This window comes from Heterodontus francisci, chromosome 14 (assembly GCF_036365525.1).
Source record: "Heterodontus francisci isolate sHetFra1 chromosome 14, sHetFra1.hap1, whole genome shotgun sequence".
NCBI classification, from domain to species: domain Eukaryota; kingdom Metazoa; phylum Chordata; class Chondrichthyes; order Heterodontiformes; family Heterodontidae; genus Heterodontus; species Heterodontus francisci.
The window spans coordinates 93,472,390-93,485,861 of record NC_090384.1 but is presented as its reverse complement, the minus strand read 5'-3'; the positions used below and the strand labels follow the sequence as shown (position 1 = coordinate 93,485,861).

The 13,472-nt window shown below is 40.6% G+C and overlaps 1 protein-coding gene across 3 annotated transcripts in view; it reads right to left on the bottom strand.

The window, feature by feature from the left end:
- Nucleotides 1-13,472, bottom strand: part of ano1a (anoctamin 1, calcium activated chloride channel a) — a 235,581-nt gene that overhangs the window by 68,103 nt on the left and 154,006 nt on the right. The gene's annotated exons all lie outside the window — the stretch shown is intronic.

Here is a 13,472-nt window from a genome sequence, read left to right as displayed (position 1 = left end):
AGTGGGGGAAACTTCCACTGGATAGTCTGCACACTTGGTGCAAGCCTCCTAATTTTCTTCCACCAGACTGCCTGGTCTGTTTTGCTGATTTCTTATGCGTCTGTTTCTACTGATCCCTCCATGGATATCCACACACTGGGTCGTTTAAACATCTTATTTCTCTCATTCTTTCATCTGCTAATACCACTGCTTCCATTTAACCACCTTCTGTCCTGCACTGAAACACGTCTCATAGAAATTAAACAGAATGATTTGTGGGGTTTCGCCCTGCTTCCCTCCCTATTGCTTATCAACTACTGTTCATCTGTAATATCTGTGACAATTAACTCATCTCCTGACTACCCAAAGTCTGTGCACCATCTACAAGCACAAATCTGGAGTATGATGGAACACTCACCACTGGTCCAATAACACTCAAGAAGCTCGACACCATCCAGGACAAAGCATCATACATGATCAGCACCCCATCCACCACCTTAAACAGTCACGCCCTCCACCACCGATGTACAGTGGCAGCAGTCTGTGCCAGCTACATGTTGCATTGCAGCAATTGCCAAGGATCCTTGGACAGCATCTTCCAAACCCACAACCTCTACCACCTAGAGGGACAAGGGCAGCAGGAGAATACCACTACCTGCAAGTTCCCTTCCAAGTCACACAACATCCTGACTTGGAATTATAATTGCCATTCTTCACTGTCGTTGGGTCAATATCCTTGAACTCCGTAACAGCATTGTGGGCAGACCTACACCACATGGACTGCAGCAATTCAGGAAGATTCCCAAAGGCAATTAGGGATGGGCAATAAATGCTGACCCTGCCAGCAACGCTCACGTTCCATGAATAAAAGAAAACATTCCCGTCCCAAGGAACTTAGACCTGAAACATCAACTTCTGTTTCTCCACAGATGTTACCTGACCTGCTCAGTAGTGCCTGCTTTCTTGGTTGCGGTTTTGAGGAAATTCCCTCCCATTTCTGCCCTGTGTTCTGCTGGCAATACTTCAGTCAGTGGCCTTGCGCTGATGGCAATACTTCAGTTAGTGCTGATGACATTGCGATCATGAAGACACATAGAATTTGTGCTTTAGGTTTGATACAAAGCTGGTTTAAGTGGATTTAAATCTCTACATGTGATGAGATCTATATTTAGCTTTTGATTAGAAAAGAGAACAGCTGCTCCACTTAGTCAAATAGATTCTACTTCGTATTCCTACCGTTCTATTGGCTTTTCTTACCATAGACAATACAGAGTAAGCATATTACAGTAAAACAATCTCTCCCCAATATTCGATTCCTAAATAAATTCCTTTTATAATTTATGACTTTACTAGAACTTCACTTTGATTTACTTTTTAAATTCATCATATCATTTATAGAGAGTCATAGGTTGGTTTCCAAGGTTAAAACAGCATTATATTACACTTGGAACCACAAGCTCTCGACAAACACACTAACAATTTACTTCAACTATAAATGTACACTGTCCAAGTGTAACCATCCCACTCCTTGTACTGAGACTAGCCACATAGTGCTAGAGACCACACTTATAATCACGGAATCACTTCCACTTGCATATATTTCTTATTTAAGGATGTGGCTGGACTGATAACCCAGAGGCGTAAACTAATAATCCAGAGAACATGATCGGATCCCACCACAGCAGTTTGCAAATTTGAAATTAATTTAATCTGAAAAAAACACTTTCATTAGTAAAAGGGTTGAGGAAGCTGTTGGATTATTGTAACAACTCAGCTAGTTAACCAAACGTCCTTCGGAAAAGAAACCCGTCATCCTTGCCTGGTCTGGCCTACAGATGTGACTTCCACGCCATTGTGGTTAACTTTCAACCACCCTCTAAAGTGGCCTAGCAAGCAACTTGGTTACATCAAACTGCTTAGTTCGAGAAAAAGGCCACCACGTTCTCAGGACAAGTAGGGACAGACAACAAATGCTAGCCTTGCCAGAGACACCCACATACCAGGAATAAATAAAAGAACAAAAATCTATAACATGTTGTGTTAAACTATTTAAGGCAGGCTTGTATGAAAATGTTCCTTAGATGTGGTCATTTAATACAGGCCAATTCTCTTGCTGCTATACCTACTCCACTTGCACAAGATGGAAGAGGCACCAGCAGATAATTTCACCTGTGCAGTTGGTGTAAAGTCATGTTTGCAACTATACTGGTCTGCTCTGATGTCACAGGAAGTTGTGCATAGTTAGCAATGCCAAAAGAAAAGTAAGTCCACGGCCAGGCCTTAAAATGGTGGATCCAACTTGACCTTGCTACCATTAGCAGCCACAGTTGTTACCTGCACAGAGCAGTAAAAGGATCTTAGCAAAACCCTCTCCAATGGAGTATTGGAGCCTTTATAGCACTGGAGCCCTACATTTAGTTTATAGGTCAGAGGCAGCCTTGTAAAAGGAAGTGGGAAATACGAAGATCATTTTTCGTAAATATGTACACACAAGCTTGGAATCTTCTGAATGCAAAAATCTAAATCTATAGTTCAATATGTGTTTAGACAATTCCATAACCAATGAGTTAGGTCAAATATCATGTTATTGAGGAAAATGAATTCTATTTTACATCCTGTAGTGGGGAGAAAGAATTAGTCCCCAACAGTAGCATCTGACTCCCCAGGAGGGCATTGAACTCACTTGCTCACTTACCCACATGGGAAACACTTATGAGAGAGGGAATAAGTGGAACAGGAAGCATAAGATATGGAAAATGAGGGTGGGAAGGGAGAACAAGATGATTTCTGACAAGTGTAGTGTTTCATTTTGCTGCTACCTCAATTAATTATTTTCTAGAGACATCTCTTAGGTTGACAGCTCCTGGAAACAGTTATGTAACTGCTCTATGGAAAAGCAGGCACTTTATATAATGGCATAGGTTGTGATAAGTAATATGCTGGATAACAGAGACCACGCACAAATAGAATTTCCTCCAATTAGGCAAGCTTCTTGAGGCATGCCATCTTCAGGGAAATGTTCTTTTTTTAAAATGGGAATCCCACAGCAAACTACAGCTCAAGCAGGTATTGAGTGAACTCCAAGGAGGAGGAACAAGGTAAAGCCACATCTTCCAAAAAATGTTTAGACACAGATGTTCTGCAAACATTTGCCAAATAGTTGGGCAAGTGCACAAGGGAGCAGGAAGGGAGTCCATGGAGTAATAAAAAGGCTAGCCTAGACAAGCAAAACAAGCACAACAAGAATGTCTGCACAAAATATTTTTCTGTTGGAGCATCTGGTTGAATGTACAACAGCCCCATTTTTTTTTTCTTGCTGTTTTTAATTTATTCCATCAGAAATATTCAATCAGAAATGGGTTCATATATACCAGGAGATTTCATCTGTCCAGAAATATACAATAATGTACATTTAGACTGTTTATACATCTCAAAAATCGGAATGTGTTTTCATTCCATTTGTGTATGTTAGATGTGGAAAATGATTGGTGCAATGCTATGTCGTTAGATAAATGGAATGTGCCCTCACAACAAAGAAAGGAAGTCAATTCAGTTACATGGTTTGGAGATTATTTTTCACATTCTACACATCAACATTAATGAAATTTATGTTGTATTTCTTGCCATATTAAGTGCACCTACTTAACCCAGAGACAGTGTCAAAACAGATCTTGTGGAATGCAGGAAATCAAAGGAAGTTATCCCATAATGGACATTGCAATGAATTCAGCAAGCAATGAATAGATTAATGCTACCTGCAATTTAAAAACCAAAAAACATTTGATTTACCTTTCCTGGCTTTTCGCTCAGATGGGGATTTTATCTGGGCAATGGACATTTCGACCACTGAGTGAAGCGCCAGCAAGACCCCTGCATCGCCTCCTGTGGGGAAGGCCCACCGCAATATGTGCCAATTAGGCACTTAAGTGGTCAGCGGCAGGCCTTCCCTGGAATTAAGGACTCCAGTGACGGAAGTCCTGCATGATGAGAGCTGCCGGCCAATTAGAGGTTGGCAGCTCTACCGCGGAAGTGGTGGCTGCTGCAGGTACTGGACCCAGGCCACGGATAAGACAGGGCAAGTTGGGTTTCGTGGGATGGGGATCACGGGGGGGGGGGGGGGGTGGCTCTCAGCAGGCTCCCCCCCACCTTTCCCGGGTCCCTCGATCAGGCACTAAGTGCCTTTTAACAAGGGACCCCACCCCATCCCCTGGAGTTGGCAAGCAACCCGCATGGGTTTGCTTGACATGCTCCCTGTGCGGTGACAGGCCCGCCTGCTGCTGGGCTATCAGCAGTGGTGGGATGAGGTCCTTAATTGGGCATTAATAGCCCACTTAAGGGCCTCAATTGGCAGCAGGACGGGAACGCCATTCATAGGCCTTCCTGCCCCCTGACTTAATTTGTGCGGAGACGGGAGATGGTGCGGCTCTTTTCCCTCTTAGTGCCCAACAGTAACTGTTTTTAAGCCCTGAAGGAAATTATGCGCTCCCTAGACCAGCCTGACTTAATTCTTTTTTGAAAGGTCAAAAACCATACAATACTAAAAATCCTCCAATCTTACAGCAATGCTACTCTCGAGGTCAGAAATAGCAATTACAATATTAAATACAATAACCATTTGAAAAAAGATCAACATTCAAAAATTTATTTCACCCTTCCTCTATTCCATGCTTCTTATTCTCTCCGAGTTGAGTATTACATTGTTAACTGGTTAAACATTAAACATACCATTCAGAATCATGAACAGTTTTGATAGAGTAAATAAGGAGAAACTGTTTCCATTGGTAGGAGGTTGATAACCAAAAGGATACAGATTTAAAAGGTGATTGGCAAAAGAACCAGAGGAGACATGAGGAAACGTTTATAAAAAAAAAAAGATGCAGAGTTAAGATTTAGAATGCACTGTCTAATGGGCTGGTGGAAGCAGATTCAAAAGTAACTCTCAAAAGGGAATTAGATAAATATTTGAAAAGAAAACATTTACAAGGCTATGGGGAGAGAGCAGGGGAGTGGGACTAATTGTTCGAGTGGTCTCCTTCTGTGTTCTAACATATGACTATGATACTGGTTTCCTTGCTCATCTGGGCACTCACTGTCCGTTCTAGAGCAGGGGACAACATTTTGACATAAATACGTCCCACGTAGTGAAAAACAGTCAATTGAGGCAGAGGACATTGTAGTTTGATGTAATCAGGACAAATGTGTGACTTTTTTTCTTTGAGTATGACCTCAGGTTGTCTTCTGTTTAGTTATTTTAACTTTGCAGGTTGATCATCAGTAAAATATATTCTTATTGGCAGCAGCGAAGGCAGCACCTGAAGGGATAATTTAATCCTAACATTCTAGAAGAGTGTTGTCCAATAGAAATTGTGGACTAGCTACAGCAATACAATACAATCAGCAAAAACACCACACACATTTCATATGTATATTTCCTGAAACATCTACCTGTTCTTCAGTCACCAAGGAAGTAAAGCACTCAAATAAAAAAAAAGCTCATTCACTCTGCTTTGCGTCTTACCATTTTACCAACACACAAAACAAAGTGAGCATGCATACATGATCACATGCTCACTGACTGTTTTTGACTCATATTTTAGTTACTATCTCAATGTAATTAGCCACATCTGCTTTCCCAATTAGCCACATGTGAATAGCAGCTTATGCATTGGCCAACACTAGTTTAGAATTGAGGGTTTTCATCCAGGTTTGCTCTGGGGTCTCCTGGGAAGAAAACAACCATCTTTTATAATTTACTGAGTGGACAGGCGAGATTGAATCCATATTCATCTAGCGCCCAATGGGGCAATACGATCATTGGTTATTATATGGCGAGTGCCCACTCGATGACTGCCAGTCTAATGGTGACATGAATGCCCTTCATTGTTTCATTGGTGATGCCATGATATAGTTTTTTTTCCAGTCGCCAATGTCACCAAATTGAAGGTGAAGCCAAAAACCATTTAATATCTCAAATACTCATCCCTAGTATTTGCATTAAATGTTTTTCTAAGCACAGAGCTGTTGTAAAAATATTATATTGTGGCTCAACATACATAAAAAAATCAACATGGCGTTTAAAAAAAAACAGCTTTTTGTTTCCCTTGTCATTACAGCAGAGACTACACTTTAAAAAAAAAAGTACTTCATTGGCTGTAAAGACCTGGGGTTGCCCCAAGGAGCATGAAAGGCTGTATGTAAAATGAAATTTCTCTCTTATAAACTCACTTTCCAACCAGATGATTCAATTCATTTGGACACAATTATACAGAACTACATAATTTTTTTTTTAAAAAGAGGTGCTTCACAATCAAGACATTTTCAATATTACAAGCCTTTGCGCTAGTTTACCAAAGGATTTTTGGTAGCTCATTAGGATTCTCCATTCAAAAACACAGCAACCGATGCCTTTATTGCCCTTTTCCAACAAGATCTTAACATAGCACATCCCACTTTTTAATAAAATCTAATGGGAACAAAGCATCTTAGTACTTCACTAAAGCACCTCAAAAAGGAGATTCCATCATTGCTCCAAGGCCAAAGCACACATCCATCAAGATATCAGTGCAATGGACATATACAACATCCTGTAGAGGCAGATGATAGAACAGATACAATTGTTTCCATGCAGTTCAGGCCATGGAATTTGGTTGGGGGGGGGGGGGGGGGCGGGGGGAAGATAAAAGGTGAAGGGCAGTCAGCCAAGACTGAATACTGGTGATGTGGGGATGGGTAATATCCTGGAAATTTTTTTGATTACCTTGGGGGATCAGGGAATATTTACATGAAAATAATTTCTCCCGGGAGAATTAATGGGTGGTTATAGAGTCCCCTATAGAATAGTTTGTGCATGGCCCATGGAAGCAGTGGGTTTTATTTTATTTTCTATATCATGATACTGAAATAATTCTACGCACCATCCGACATGCAGTTGCCAATCAATTCAACTGCTATTCTCAACAGTATTGTAGGGTCTTCGTACTGCTGAGAGTGTTGATTGCAGGCTAAGCATAAAAAATGTCAGCCTGTCTGATGCTGCATAGAATTCCTTCAGCACCATGGCATAGAAAATAAATTATTATTTTTGGAATATAAAAATCAGACAGAATTACAAGGATCTCTGTTGCTTTAAAATATTCTACAAACAGTTGTCTATTAAATACTATGCAGTGCAATTTAGATTTCAACACAATGGACATTTTAGAGTGCCCAGTTAGACTTTCTCCTGCATGCTCTAGGTCAAAAAATATTTGCAGTGTAACTTGCTGGAAGTGAGAGCTGATAACAGTGTGGTGAGGGGAATTGGACATCTGGGACCTCAGTGAATGATGGGACCAACAGTGTCTTTCCTCAACCAACAAACTTTATGGATTGAGAAATAACAGGAAGGGCTGAGAAGGAGGTGCATTAGAGCCAAATCAGGTATGGAAAGAGAAATGGAGAGAGGGAGAGAAAGACTGGATTGAGAGAGAAAAGGAGATCGAAAGAAAAGTAAGAAAGCAAATTAAACTTAAAATTGGACATTTGTAAAATCGATTTTTAAAGCATCTGAAGGAATGAGACTCCACAGTTTAACTTGTTCAATTTCTGGGCCAGAGAATTCGAATGACACCGCATTAACAATTACCACTTTGTTGAAGAGCATAAGTACCTTTTTATTACCAGGTTTACCTTTCTGTGCTGAGTTTGAAGGGCAAATCCAGCAAGTTCTTCAAAGTTGAGAGGTTAGGGAGAGAGGTCATTTGTGTGAAGCACCATACATCAATCAGCAGGTTCTGGAGATTCGCAACTCTGCATATCTCAATTGCCTGAACTTGGTGGCAGATACGTACATTAACAATAGCGTGTGCCGACAACACCATTATTTTTCCAGCACGATCTTGCCCATTACATCTGTGATTTAGCCAGTCTGCATCACAGATAATGACTTACAAACGTGCATCATTAAAGCAAGCCTGAAACAACTACTCTTTGCAATGTCAACGTGGCCAAGAAATTTCCAGTTTTCGGTGCACAAGCCATTTCTTCTTAAAAAAATGTGCACAGAGCTTCCAATCAGTGTGACAACTCAACTGGCAGGACCAGTTTTAATTTTTGAGCATGCAGTATAAGCACATTCCCAAAACCAACAAACTCTGATTAAACAAACATGACCCTAAATGGATCAGTAAACAAATTAAAGCTGAGATAAAGAGCCATAAATGGCATGTACAAATCCTACAGGGAGAAAACTCAGGACTAATATAAGGAACTGCAGAAACATCATACAAAAGGTGATGAGAGAGAGACCTGGAAGAATGTAGCTGCTGAGGCCAACACGTATAACAAAGTTGCTTGCAAATAATGGAGATTAATTTTCAGTTCCTGGATGGTTGGTAACCACAACTCCACACACACCTCCTCTCACACGCACAATTATCTCTTCTCAACTTGGGGCGGTACAGTGGCGTTGCCATTAGCACCGCAGCCTCACAGCTCCAGCGATCTGGGTTCGGTTCTGGGTACTGCCTGTGCGGAGTGTGCAAGTTCTCTCTGTGACCACGTAGGTTTCCGCCGGGTGCTCCGGTTTCCTTCCACAGCCAAAGACTTGCAGTTTGATAGGTAAATTGGCCATTGTAAATTGCCCTAGTGTAGGTAGGTAGGTGGTAGGAGAATGGTGGGGATGTGGTAGGGAATATGGGATTAATGTAGGATTAGTATAAATGGGTGGTTGTTGGTTGGCACAGACTCGGTGGGCCGAAGGGCCTGTTTCAGTGCTGTATCTCTTAAAAAAAACCTGCTCCCTTATCCACCTATTCCCTTCAGCATAACAGCAGCAAGAGGGCAGTCAGAGAAGAGATGAAAAGCATATTTCGAAAAAAAATGAAAGCCAACCCAAAACCAATGTGACACGCCTACTTCAGATTTAATCATGGCATGTTTGGGGGCATCCGCGTAACTGACCATGGAAAGGCAGGTCCATGATTATATTATAATGAGGCACCGCTCCTCCAATTTTGGGAAAAATTTGAATTTAACAGCTGCGGTCCTAGTTTCCCAGGTCTCAGGAAACCCAGCAGCTGAAGGCAGGCAGAAATAGCTAGATTCGGCAGGCCAGTGCTTTTCCAGCACTTCCTATGGGTCAGAAGCACTTGCTCACTCACAACTCCTCCCCCCACCTCAAGTGGCCCCTTAAGCAAACCTGCCATAACCACCAGACCTCCCTGTGCCCTTCAAGAACCACATCCCACCACCCCCACAAACATGATCAGCCTTCCTCCCAGCTATCTTCAGATCCCCACACCATGATCGCTTCCTCCTTGCTGACACTCTGAGCCTCTCACTATGCCCCATTATTTAACCACTGGATATCCCGGAGTAGCAAATATTTACGTTCCATGTTTCCCAGCCGCAGACACATGCGCCCATTCGCTCCCCCCAAATATAAGGGCCTTTATTTCTGTGATGTTATGTGCATTTTAGGATAATAGCGTAAATTAAAATAAATGGCCAGCCCAAGCTGCATGCCAGTCCCAGTGTTGAATGAAGTTTAATTATTTTTCGCTGCTTTGGGTTCCATTGCTTTTTTTTGGAGAAGGGAACAAATTTGAAAAATAAGATTGCCTTCAGTCTGCAGAGTTCTTAGCTTCAGTTGGCCGATGCAATTCTTCAGCATTAAATGAAAGTAGACAACCACCGGAAGACTAACGTGGTCCAGAGTAATGAAAGCCACTGTAATGGCTGTATTGGATTACACGTCAAACCTACAACTTGTATGCTGAGTGCCAGCTAGCAAATGAATTTTTCACATCACTGCACTAGTGTGTCTCCTGTGCTCGCGACCAGTACATAGCCACGAACTCAAACAGGTCCCTGCAGGTCATTGCATACTTAAACTCAGGTGATTACATAAAACAAACACACAGCAGCAACATCCACTTATAAAATAAAAAGAAATCCTTTCACTTACCCTATTGATGGCTCAAGAGCAAATATCAGCACCAGAAACTTAGCTGATCGGGGCTATATGACAATTGATCTCAAATAGAACTATGTGGAAACAAATTTACATTTTCCAAACTCTGATTTTTGTAAGACAACAAATGTGATCAAGAGGGGGGCAAATCATTTACTTTATAGGTGCACAGTAGCATTAGGAATCCAAAACCTTTTGCATCATGCACTTAGATAGCCTGCAGGCAGACTAAAAGACAACCTAATTGGTGTACAAAATTAAAAATAATACTCACTACATAGTTGCTTGTCTATTAAATGGACATTAAAGCTTGTGAGCATCAGTATGTGATGATTACCAAACACAGAATAACTATGGGGATTTCTATTACCACAAAATTAATTGGCCAGAGGAGGCAGCTAAAAGGGTTAAGGGAATGGAGCTCCTACAATATGTACAGGACTCTTTCTAATCCAGTGTGCAAGAAACCCAACAAGGGAGGATTTGCTACTGGATCTGGTAATGGGAAACCAGAGTGGATGAGAGAAATAAAAATTGGGAAACATCTAGACAACAGTGAGCACGGAGTAAAACAGCTTAGGATAATTATTGAGAAGGACATAAGCATGACAAAGATCATGTGAATAGATTGGAAAAAAATGATTTTGAGGAGCTTAGAATAGAACTTGGGAAAATAAAATGGACAACGATATTGGCAAACAACAATGTAGAATGTTACGACTGAGGCAGGAGGAGTGCATCGTTTATTCTTGCTCCACTTCTCCATGTGTCACAACATATATATAAATTTTCCCACTGACAGATACGGTCAATCATATAATCTATTTTTCCCCAGAATAAAACACACCAACCAGGTTTCTTTAATAACCACAAAAATTATCAGTTTATTATAAAAAAAAAGTCTTAACCAGTAATGAAATAATGAAACAAAGCATAAACACACAGATTTAAATTTTAAAGTTCCCTTTTAACCTTAGACACACCCAAACACGCATACCACACACACACACACACACACACACACCCCAATTGGAAAAATAAGAAGGGATTTTTGGTCAGAGCTGTTACAGACAAAAAACATTTGGGCTGAATACTTGCACATTCTTGAGGAAAACACAGATGAGATATGTTGTGTTCCAAAACTGGCATTCAGTCTAGCCTCTGAGTGCATGTAGACAGGTCACTGGGATCTTTTAGAACAGCTCTTTTCAGGCAGCGTTGAGAATTAATTTAGCAGGCTTTTCTTCAAAGACAGGAGACGAGATGAGTAGACACAATGGAGTTCTCAGGGTCTTGTCGAAGGGTGCTGGAAAGCTGAGCTGGGTTGTGGTCTTCTCTCCTTCCTTGGGAATTCTCTCCTCCTTCTGCAGGTTTGACTCTTTAAACATTCAGCAAGAATCTGGTTTCTTCCTCTGACACTTCAGCAGCAGCAGGCACTAACTTTATCTCATTCCAGAAAGCAAACACTGACACTACAACCAAAGGCTCATGAGTTTGCTGCTCTCTCAGGTGAGCTCTGCCGCTCCTGGGCTTGTCCTGTCAAGGGGCGCGCGACTGCCACATCTCTGCACGCATCTTCCCCAGTTACCAGGGTTTCTGTTGTATTTTTAACTTGAGTCATATGACAATCAGTAAACATTGTTGCCAAAAAAGCTCTTTGTGTCTTCTTGATGACCCTCTTGAAAAAAAACTGGTCCAACATTTCTTCAGTTTGGCTATGAATTTCCTCAAAAAATATTTTAAACAAAAAGCAGCACTTTCATAACAAGAACAGCAATGGGAAACATTGTTCAACAAAGCCCAGGAAAAATATATTTCACTATTAAACAAAAACAACCTACATACTAATGAGATGAATACTAATAGATGAATAAAGATGCAAGGGAAATATCAAGGGTAAGGAAAGGGACCCACACCAAATAAGTGGACAATTGAGGAGATCATGACAAGGGAAAATATGAAAAGACTAGGACAGAAGTCAAGAAACTACTCGGAACTTGGAGAGGAAGTATGGAATTAAATTATACAACAACATAAAATATAGTAAAGTATTTTACAGGCAAATAAAATAAGGAAAGTCAGTATGGGAACAGGGCCATTAAGGGATAGTCAGGATAAAATCACAGGCAGAAATATTAAATAATTATCTTGCTCCAATGTTTATGATCAAGTGGATGTGACATCGGAAGATGAGATTTGAAATGATATAACCATGTTTAAACTTAAAGGGGGATAAATATTAAATTACCTGGTCAAACTCAAAGGATAAAATCCCTGTGCCAGACAGATTGCGTCCACGCATTCTAAAAGTATCTACGGAGGTGATAGAGGCACTGCTGCACATACTTAATAATTCATTAGAAAAAAGGTGTAATGCCAGATGACTGGTGGATAGTTAACAATATGCCTATTTTTAAGAAGGGAAATAGAACATGTCCAGGGATCTATGGACCAGTCAGCTTAACATCGGTAGTTGTAAAAATAATGGAATACCCATTAAAAGGAGGAAATAGAAAATCAACCAAAAATAATCAATAATTAACATGGATTTCAAAAGGCAAAGTCTTGCTTGATCAACCCTATTGAGTTCTTTGAAGAAAGTAGACAAGGGTAATGTAATAGATGCAATATATTTAGATTTCCAAAAGGCCTTCAATAAGGAACCGCATAACGGACTAACGAATAAGGCAAGAGCATGAGGAGTCAGGGGACGAGTAGCAGAATGGATAGCTAGCTAGCTGGCTGAAAGACAGAAAGCAGAGAGTAGGGGTAAAAGTGTAGGTATTCAGAGTGGTAGAAGGTAAGAGGTGGGGTCCCATAAGGATCAGTGCTGGGATCACTGTTGTTCAGAATTTATATTAATGACTTAGAGCTTGGAATCAAAAATATAAATTTCTAACTTTGCAGATTATGTTAAATTGAGAGAGATAGCCAATAATGAGGAAGATTGCAACAAAATTACAAGACGACATTAATAAACTGCAGAACTTAAACAGATAGGCATGAGGTATTGAATTTTGGTAAGAAAAATATGATCATATATTACTTGAAAAATAAGAATCCAAATAGGATAGAGGAGCAAAAAGGATCTGGGAGTACAAATCCACAGATCACTAACCGTAGTGAGGCAGTCTGTAAGGCCAGACCAAAAGCAAACCAAGCACTAGGATTTATTTCTAGACGGATAGAATTGAAAAGCCATGAAGTTATGCTAAACTTGTATCCAACCTTGTTTGGATCACACTAAGCACTGTGTATGTCTCTGGTTGCCATATTATGAAAAAAAGGATATATAGGCACTGGAGAAGGTGCCAAAAAAAAAAAAAAAGGTTTGCAAGGATGATCCCAGAACTGCAAAGTTATACCTATTGACAAAAAATGAACAGCTAGGGCTCTTTTCTCTTGAAAGAGAGAGAGAAGGCTAAGTAAGGGGTGACCTAACAGATGTCTTTAAAACTATTAAAGGTTTCGATACAGCTGACCTAGGAGTGCTTCCACTTGTAGGGAAGAGTGAAATGAAAGGCCGTCAATATAATAAAGT